Source organism: Vanellus vanellus (assembly GCF_965231255.1).
Source record: "Vanellus vanellus genome assembly, chromosome: 2".
Classification (NCBI taxonomy): Eukaryota; Metazoa; Chordata; class Aves; order Charadriiformes; family Charadriidae; genus Vanellus; species Vanellus vanellus.
Window position 1 is genome coordinate 18,924,472 of NC_138906.1, and position 11,035 is coordinate 18,935,506.

The following is an 11,035-nucleotide window of genomic DNA, read 5'->3' on the forward strand; positions in this document are numbered from 1 at the left end:
ACTGAGAATTAATATTAACTGTTCATAATGCTCTTTGTTGGCTCATTTTAAATTCTTGGATGTGATTAATCTGTACATGCTGATTTAAGAAGATCTAAATTTAGAACGTGCACATAACTAGATCTCCCTTGATTTTCCTTTTTAAGTAAATAAAACATTGGGTTTTAAACACTGTGATTAAAGACCTCTTTTTGTTGCTCTGTTCACTCTCCTGCTATGTTACTCTTTCACTGTTTGTTCAAAACTCTGCAGGTGGAAGGGGTTCTGAATTTCTAAATTTTTTTTTTTTTAAAGGGGAGCTACACATTTCTTTGCAGATTACCTTTGACTTGTATGAACCCTTGGGAGAAATGTCTGTCAGCTACCTTAGCAAATCATGCATTATAAGCAGCTCAATCCCGTTTCTAACCTTTGCAGGAGAGGGTTGTTCATTTTTCACTTAATAATTTTTGGTGTGCTCTCTCATTCTTTTGCATGCTAGTTCTAAAAAAAAAGTCTTAAAAACTACAGGTTTTGATTAGTAGGGTTGTCTATCCCGAAGTCTAAATTTCTATGTCATGATAAGTGTACTGTGGACACTATTTACTGACTTCCTTTTTCAAGAACTTTTAAAAATATTTAAATCTTTGGAGAATGCACAAACATATTTTATAATAGAGGAAACAATGCAATAATGAACTATACACACATATATTTGTACATACACAATATATAAAGTAATGATTTTGTATATAAAATTGATGAATACATTATGAACTGTTGGTAAAAGCAATATGTTTGTTTTAAACAGATCAAAGGAAGACACTGGAGAGCCTGTTCCTCCCTGGATTAAGTGGGTTCTGCTGTGGTTCATGTGGCAGTGGGTTGTTCTCCTGGCTGCACAAGCCTTCTGACCCCCGCTCCCACCACAGCGCCCCCTTTCTTCTGCATAAACAAATCCAAAACTGCGTGGGGGTCAGAGGAAGGAATGAAACACATTCACAATACTAAACCACTGTAACCGCAGCCCAAATATGTGTCTTTTGAAGACAAAATAGCAGTTGCGCTGACTAAGTCTGTGATTATGCACATGTTCAAGCTCAACCTCCTGAGCATCCCACTGATTTTGCGATAGTAAAATTAAGTCCTGTGTACATTTACAAGGTGGAGCCCTTGGCTGTCAGGAATTTGGGCGTTGTGTTTTGCTTCTGCCACCTGCCATTACCCTTATTTCTTGACTCAGATTTGCATTCACTGTAGGACTCAGGTGAATATTTTCTAAATCCTTGTGAAGGAGTTTCATGTTTCCTGGATGCTGTCATCTGCATCACTAAAACATCATTGTGGTATATTTCATTAAGGAATCTCTGTGGCATAACTGGTGTAGGAAATTGATGATACAAGAATAAATATGCACAAAAATGATAAAACAATCACATTTTTGACTTCAGATATTGAAAATATGAAGTCGTCTTACATGTCTTGAAATGGGAAATTTGGGGATACAAAGAAGCAGGATAAGTCCCCAAATCAATGGATCTGGATATTTTACATTATTGAAAAGAGGTATAGAAAAGAGATTGGGAATGACTTGAGGAAACACATTTAAAACAGTTGTATTAAAAGTAAATGAAGGCTCATGCCCACCCTAGAAAGCAGCTCTGTGGTGCCTGCTCAGTCATTCCAAAAGGATCATCTTTACTTCTTCCAATCTGCATCTCTTTCTCAAGTGCCTCGAGTTATGTGCTTCCTGGTGGGGCCCACTAGATTCAGAGCAGTTTGTTAGCACACTGAAGCTCTTTAAAATGCATACCATGTGTGCGCAAAATGTCTTCATTTATCAGATTAGCTCACAGATCAGGCACTATTCAAGAGCAGAATGGTGCTAGAACAAGGGTGTCAACTCACTCTGTAGTGAAACTGAATTCTCCCATTAGTCAATGGCTGGGAATTAAAAACAAAATAGGCACAAATTACTAATTTTCAATTTTTACCATCTTTTAATTGACAGAGTTAAATTACATTTTAATAAAGTAAATACATTTCTAAACCTCTTTCCTTGAACACAGGCTGCATTCACACATTCCTTGCCAGCTACTTTTGAGGTGGCTGAAGAGGTAACCATCTCCTGCAGATCCACAGCTGCTGATTGCTGCCCTCTGATCTGCCTCTGGAGCTGCTCTCGTAAATGCTCCTCTACTCATTTCAGCCAGAGTAAACCAGGTTCAGTTAAACAGTTTAAAGGTGCTGACCAAGTCCTTGCCACAGATTTGTCTTGGAGGAGCTGTGTGAGGATGGCCAAGCCTTGGCTACAAACCTGTGCCAGCACAAGCCTCTTGCATGGATGCAGATGTTTTAGCAAACCTCCACGGTCACAGCACAGTCAGTATTGTCACCAGGGTTAGTTACATCATCCTGTAGTGAGCACACAGAAGGCAGGTGCATCCTAAACATCTGGATTAGGTAGGTAGATAGGATCAATTCTTTCATCCTGCTGTGGCATAATTTCATTCATGTAATGTGGCCCTTCCTGAATAATAGACGTGGCAATATGTTTTATAGTAAACAGATTTCTGTCCTTTCCTTTCTACAGGTATGATGTTGAGCAATGGTTGAGCAAAACCAAATAACTTTAATTGGTAGGAGAAGATGTGCTAAATTATGCTAGATTAATTATTAAGTAATATAATCAAATATCGAAGCAGATTTCTAAATGTGAGGAATAGTGAGAAGGAAGAAATACCATTCATACCAATCCTCCAGCTAGAATCAGAGACTTATATATTGCATTTGTGTCCTGAATTTAGCTTTCAGACTACTGATTTTTATGAAAACAAACCTTCTTGTGACTAAATCTCTTCCTACTAACCAACAGAGGATGTTAAGAAACGCAAGTTATATCAAATACATTTTGCAGTCTTAGCCACTACTAGGTAAAACAACTGGTGTATTGCTTTAATAAATAAATATATGCCAACTGAGGGCAAAACATGTTCTTTCATGATTCTGACATTTTCCTACATGAATTCAGAAGATAACTGATATGAGAGATCTGCTTTGCGGGGGGCAAACACACAAATCCAGCCTGCCATTGTGAGATTTCTGAGATACAATAAGACATGAATTAGAAATTGATATAATTGTTTTGGTATTACCCTGCATAGCAAAACCCTTATTTCATGACAAATAACCTTTTTGCTTATTTTACCTTTTGTAGCTTGTAAGCGACTTTGAGAAAAAATTCTTCCTTTTATTTGATTAAATACTTTCACACACAAATGGTTATGCACTGGACAGCATAATTTATACAATCTATTTTGTGAATAAGCCCTAGCAATGGATTAAATATGAATTGTTAGATTGTTGCTGTGACCCTTATTCCTGGGCACTTATAAATAAATATATTCCCCTGTGGCTTCACTAAACCTTTGAAAAATACATTTGTATGCAAATCTGCAAAAAGTCATATGGCAATGTCACCCTTAGCATTGCACAAGTTGTGCAGCATCATACCGGGCCATGGAACAGTCTGGTAGCTGATGTATTGGAAGCTCCAAGCAGTTTTCAGTGGGGACATTTAGAATTAGAGAGCATAAAAAGCTGGACTATGACATACAGAGGACAATTTTGCCATATTCAAGAGAAGGACTGGATGACCTGCTAGGCCTTCCTATTGCTATCTTCTACTGATATACACAATATTCTCATTGTCATTTGCTGACTCTTACTAATATTGTCTAAGGGCTAAAATAAGCGATACTCTGATCCAGAAAATGCAGGTGTCTGGCATGTGCCAAGGGAACGGCTAGTAGGTACCACCTGAATGCTAGTGTGTCATGGCTGGCGGTGACCATGCTGGAGGGTAGTAAGGTGGTGACTGACTCACTGCTACTTCAACCACCACCACCTGGCTTTCAGTTGAACTGCAGCAACAGAATAACTTGAACTATAGGCTTGTCTTACAGGTTGATGTAGTTTATATCCACCGCAGAACTGTAATGGAAAATCACTTGATAGCAATTTTATTGTTCTAATAGACTATTATAGCATGAGGCTATTGTAAATAACACTACAAGTTAACTGAAATGAGGCTTTTTCAGTTATGAAGACATAATGTCTTTGAATGAGGTACCATATGTCAGATTTGCTGCTCTTTTCCTAATGCAGAAGGAGAAAGCATTTGAATACTGAATTCTTTTATCTGAAATCAGATAAGGAACCTTTCAGGCCACACAATAAAAATAATTAAAAATTATGTGTATTAGCCATTTAAGCAAAGATATTCAGCACAATTATTTTTGTCAAAACATTTTTTCTTCCACTGGAAACCAAAAGAGTTTTCAAAAAAGAGTCTGTTTCAACAAATTTCCAGGATAAAAAAGGCCTGCCCCCTTTATTAGCCTGTGTGATGATACCCAGCCAAGTATCATGTTGTCTATGAGACCGTAGGATGATGGCACTCAGTAGATAATTAACTGGTCAATATATTGTTCCAACCTGCTAAGAGTTAAATGTGCGGTTAACATCAGTACCAACATCAGTACCAACATCAGGATTTGGCTTTTCAGATCTACAGCAAACAACCTTTACATAGCAGGAATAACTGGTGATGATCTCTCCTTGGCCTGCCAGTTCTCTGCCATCATCAGCTCATCCTGCTACACCACATATTGAAACAATCTGCATCTCATCACTCTTCTTCTGAGCTATTCTTCTTCTCTTCTTTAACACCTGTACATGCCCCTTCTTTCTGGCTCCTGCAAACCTCTCCACTCTCTTGTCCCACAATTCATCCTACTGTTATATTCCAGGTGCTGGGGGATATGGTCCCCCTATACCATTATCCATCGCAGTGATACTGTGTATTCAAAAGAAATAAATGCAGAGAAAATCCCTTGGCCCTTGCAGTGCACAGCAAAACATCATCAGCATAGCACAATTCCTCGGAGGATGTATCTTAACTCTTAAAAACTCTACTGAGAATATGCAAATATATTGCTTTTAGAAACTTAGGAATTAACCAAATGTTGTCAGGTTTTCTCAGGAAGAGCAGGAGGTATGTCCCTGAATATGGCCTTCTGCCAAATTTGAAAGTTCTCATTCAAAATATAGAGCTGCTGGGGCTTTAATCTCGTCTGAAATATTTGTAATGGATTCAATAGAACACATTTCTCCTTGTTTCCTTCTCACAAATTCCCTGAACAGCAAAAAAAAGTCTGAAATAGAAATATGTGCTACTAGGGCTAAATTAAGACTGACAAAGGTATAAGCAACTGAAAGCAAAGCATTACAAGGGGAAACTTAACTACAAATTTCACATACGCTACTGTGAGTTGTCTATACTATATCTTCCATGTAAAACAGCATCTTGATCTCTTTTGCAGTCAGAACAGTATTAAATAAATCTTTTCTTCCTTAGTGTATAAGCAAAGATATCTAGTTATGAGACGTCTTCCAATTGATGTAAAAACCTCGATAGGCTCCACTTGATACACCGAAGAAATTTTGAGAAGCACAAACATGTCAGATACAGAGTGAAGGGTCAGACATTTAAAAAGAAGTGCTGGCAAGCATAATTAACCCACTTCATACTCAGAATTATTTTACAGAATGTTAAAAACATTTTTAATACTGAGTAAGTACATATTTATTACATGACAGTGTTTAAGAATCCCCAACCCTTTAGGAAACACACTGACCAGAAAAAATGCTGTGCGATTATCGTGGTTATGACCAAATAAATTGAAACATTCACAGCTAATGTTGACACCAAATAGCTGAGCATAGCAGGAAGCTGCCATCAGTAATTTACATATTCACTTCTAATTGTGCCTCTGCATCATAAAGATAGTTCATATTTGCATTTGCTGCCCTCTGAACCAAGTCATTTTCCAGTGGCATGTATTCGCTTTCACTGCAGGTAACTTTCATTAGTGGCAATTAAAGGACAATTTTTACTGCATTAGGCTACAGGAAACAATAAGTGGTTGCTGAGATTGATTAATATCTACACTAAGTTTGAGACAGGTAATCAATCTCATAGGTACAAGAGACCGTTCCTGTTACGCAATGAAATGTAACAGGAAAGAAAAACCCTATTTATTCTGAATAGCTAATGCTTACCCTTTAAATTCAGTTGGATTTCTCTAAATGGCCTGATTTATTTTTAAATATTCCCAACAGAGAATAGCCTTAGTCTACGTGTAATGACTTTTTACCCTCATTATCTGCACAGTCTGTGTTTGGGCTCTGACTGGGACAATACCAAGGGGGATGTCAATGTTATCTTACTGTGGAAATAATTTTCTAGCAGACAACTGCATCTGAGGGTTGCTGTGCATCCAGTCCCATTCCTTTTACCTTCAATACCTATTGAAGGTACTCCCTTTCAAATACTGCTGAACCCCGTAGACTCAATATTGCTTCCAGTTGAAGCTTCACTGTTTCACTGGGAGCTGGAACAGACCCAATAACTGTGATGTGTTTTCACTTGCTGAAAAAAAATACTACTATGCTGCGCCTTATTTTGCCATCCAAATATTGTACTGAGAAATATTATCACTGCAGAATTGCTGTCAAATATTTTTTTTTATTGGGAAAATAGTACTCTTTCTGTAGTAGCACGATGTTATCATTTAATTATTTTTTCTTTTCTGCTTTATTATGGAAAGCTGCAATTCAATGAAGTATATATTTAAATGCAAAAGAGGCATACCAATTAATCAGTACAGAATACGAATGCTTTTAATCTGCATCAAAAACACTATGGGGCTTGGAAAAACACCAATCTTTAAAATAGAAAGTATATAAAGGTAATCCTTATCCATGCTCACATTTCCTCAAATACAATGAAAAATTACAATTGTGCAATTAAATTATCTTCACACTAATATATTTTTTAAGGCTTTGCATTATGCTAGGAGTATTTTGATGAGTCTTTGATTTCTTTTTATTTAGCATTAAAATGGACATACATAAATAATTTCAACTGATTAAAAAAATCAAAAATCCATAGAGATGGATCAAATGTTAGCTCTGAAACACTGAGAACTGAAACATAGATGTTTACTGCTTTCTAGTCTTTACCCATACAATTAATGTACAGAAACTTAGTACTGAATATAGGAAATAAATTAGGCTGGAGATTGCAGTTAGGTATAGCAATGAGTGTGGACTAACCAATTTTGAGGTGCATATAAACTAGATGATGGTATTACTACAGTCAACTCTCCATTGTCTGGGATCATGGGAGACTGGGATCTGATGGAGAACAGGAAAACCTGGATATTAGAGATGCTCCAAGGAACACCAAACAGAGACACTTCAGTTCTGTATATAATATAGTCCAGACAAGCTTATTAACTCTGAGTTCAGCACTAGCCAGTGCTCTCAAGACATCATTTGCAGTGTTGCATGAATTTGCAAAGCCATCTTAGGTTCTGTATCTCAAGGAAGCAGTTCTATTCCTAATGACCCTCCAAATAATGTCTGAGCCAGTAAGACGCATTAAGCCTGGAGTGGGTCTCCACATATATGCATTCACTCTGGAACGTTTTTGTTTGTGTTATTCTCATAGCCTTTATCAAGCAGTGCAAAACAGAACAGAAATGGTTCTGGTGGTGTTTTCAGACTTCAAAACATTGCTCAAGAGCTTGAGCAGTGTTTTTTTGTGCTAGGGATGCTCACTCCAATGAGCTAAGTGAGTAGGACACTGCTGACATGGGGCATCCACCTTTCAGTGCCTGCTTTCAAGCCAGGGACACAGGAGACTTGCCTTTGAATCTGCTATGTTCCCTTTCGCTGCTAATTATCCAAATATTGCTTTCTCCTGGGCAAGTTGTCTCTCTGCTTTTGACCAGAAGCTGTATGCAGGGTGAGAAACCTCCCCCAGGGAAAGTTTTATTTCATATATACATATCAAAGAAAGCCTTCCATTTTAAAGGATTGGCATCCTCCAACAAACAGTTATTTCATCAGGAAATTCCAACCTGCCCTCTAATGAGTGGACCAAACCTGCATGGGTTTATTCAGAAAGCTGACTTTCACTCAGTACCTACCCTTTGCAATGGGATTGATTCTTTTCACATTTAAACTACCCACCCCCCAAAGCCATTAAATAAAAGAAGGCCAAAAAACATTTGCTAATAAAAAGGATTACTGCCAGAAATCCACCTCCTGCTTTAAGTGGTTGCTTTAAAGGCAGCACTTCCTCAAAATGTTTTTATAACAAAATAGTTTAGCCTCATTTGTTACTGGTGTAAGAAGTAAGCCATCTTGTCATTTGTCACACAATACCCACGTTACCTGGTTTAGGTCTAGGAAGAAAGAAATGGGCTTTCTTGAGGCTCTGCATACGTATGGCTGCATCACCAGGGTCTGGATCCTCTGCTTTTCCCATGCTCTTAGGGAAGGGACGCCTCCTCTGCCTTGCCAGTATTTTGAGGGATTAAGAAGATAAGCCTACCTTGTGATGAGCAGCTGGAAGTGACAGCAGTAGGAGGGACCTAGATCAGGAGCTGGGAACAGAAGATATGGGAGGAATTCTTTGATGCAGTGAAAATGGAAAGGCAAAGTCAGAAGGCAACCTGGTGGCCGGAGGCTGAGTTGACAAAGATGAAAGAATGAAGACCAAAATGAAAGAGGCCAAAGGGGAATCCAGTGGAACAGGGGATACAGGGGATACAGCGGAACATGGGAGGGGAACAAGTGAGATGACAGATTGAGAAAAGGGTAGTGGGCGTGAGAGGAAAGGAAGGACTGTTGACACCACAGCACTGCTGAGGAGCAAAGATAAGCACACGGGAGGGATAAAGAGGAGAGTTTGATGAAAAATGAGGTTGAGACAGAAGGCAAATCCTGCAAGTGAAAATACATTAGAGGAGAAAGGTCATGTCAAAATACAGTAAAACTATTTATTTTTATGCTGCTCTTATCTTGTGCATTCTCGAAGCCACAATTTTGAATCATTATTTTTGTGCTCTCCAGCAGCTCACGCTGCCTAGCAATGCCTGGCTGGCGTGTGCGGGCTGTGCTGCACAGAGCTCGCTGGCTGCCTAGCAACTGGCAGGGGGGTGTGATGGGGTCCCTGGACCAGGCTCAGGGATGCAACCCTACCGCAAAAACCCCTGCTCCTGCGGCAAGGCAGGAGGGAGCATCTCCAGTTGTTACAGCTGTAATGAAAAGCTTAACAGTATTAATTGGAAAAAAGGGCATGTGGAGGTGCCCATGAGAGCACAGAGAGCCTGACAAATTGTCTCTGGGAAGTGGGAACGGCCCCACTCATCTCTGCAATACTCAAACACCCCATGATGATAACTGAAATATCAATATGGTGAATTATTCTGGTTCTTAAGTAAGGCTCTGTGGGCTATATCTGAAGCACAGGAAGGTAAACCAACACAGCTATGTAGCTTCTTGGGTGGCTACTTCTAATTTGGTATAGGAAATACCAAAAAGGTGACTTTTGCTCTCAGAAAAAAAAATAATATAGCATTACGTATTCACACAAGAGTGTCCCAGTACAGCCAGACTTTTGGAAATGTATCACTGTAATCAACAAAAATTTTCTTGCAAGAACACAAGACTTGGCATTTGGCAGTAGAGCTGATATAATCTGAACAGCCCCTATGTCCTCTGTGCTTCCAGCTGCCCCCTCAGATCCCTCAGCATTTTATTGTCTTGAGCAATGGGAAAGTGTGATAATTAAACAAATAAACAAACAAACAAACCCCCCCCAAAAAAACCAAAAAACCCAAACCAAAATAAAATAGTTTCTAAGTAAAAACCCAGTGAATGCAGTTCAGATGTGCACTAGTGTCTTCAGCAAAGGTCAGCTCAAGTCCAAGGTTTATTGGCTCTGGCTCAGTGCTGGCTCTGCTAGATTTGGCTAGCATTTGCATAGCTACCTGAATGTCCACTGTGCTTTCAAGTACTTTGGTATCGCTCAGTGTACACACCATGCACACTCATGAAGCCTGCTTGGGTCTGTTGCACCTGAGTCCATAAACCCTCCAAGAACCTCAGACATGAGGAACGCACTGTGAAGACACTCAGGTGACCCTCCAGAGAGTCATTTTGAAAGCAGGAGGGTTAGCATGGGGCAGGAGCCAATAAGGCCTGCTGATCTAATCAGTTGAGCAGGTCTGCACCATAATTCCAGTGTATCTTGCATTGTGTGGCCCTCACAGCAGTACTGCCATGGTTATACAGCACTGAGTTGAAAAGTCCTGCTGGAGTTGACTTAGGTCAGCGTGGAGCCAGCTTGGATGCTTCTGTATCTACCCTAGGTCTATCCACCAGGCATCAAGATAACCCCCGACTGTGCCAGGCAGGCTGAAGAAAAGTCACAACGCAGCTGTCACAAGGTGGCGCTCTTTGACGCAGTCTTCCAAGGTCTTCTTGCGTTGCGAGCACGTTTCGAGGTAGAATTAGTAGGGTTTTTGCTTTGTGCAAGGCCTTTTGGGTCGAGACCGGTTGGAGGTAACGGGGCTGTAAGCCCTTACGGAGCCTCTGCTCTACTGCTTGAGGTGGGTGCGTTTCCTGGGAACCAGCACTGTCCCTCTCAGCTGCTGTCCTGCCATCTGCTTGTAGGACTTGGTTACCTGCCCAAGTGAAGCACAATAAATTTAACAAAACACACACCACTGATTTTTCTCATACTGAAAAAGTTGATGTGCAAGGCCACACACATCTGCCGTCTCTTGGTACAGGGGCAGCAATAACATTTTAAGAAGAACTGACAACAGTTGTACTACATTTGAGGATGTTAACAGCTTCCATGAAGTCAATCTGTGATCTGTAGGCAATTATAGACTCATCCAAGCCAATGGGTGTTAAGCAATTTGCAGCCAGACTGACTAGAGAAATCAAATTTCTCTTTGTATCATGATAGCTGGAAACAAGGAGAAGCCAGTGCCCAAGATGGTTTCTGATCACACTTGCCCTGGGACCCATTAAAAGCTTGTCTGTATCTCAGTACTGTTGCAGATCAAATTTAATTATTTTACATTAAAAGAGTACTTGGAATACAAAATAAAATGTTTTATTGGAAATTACA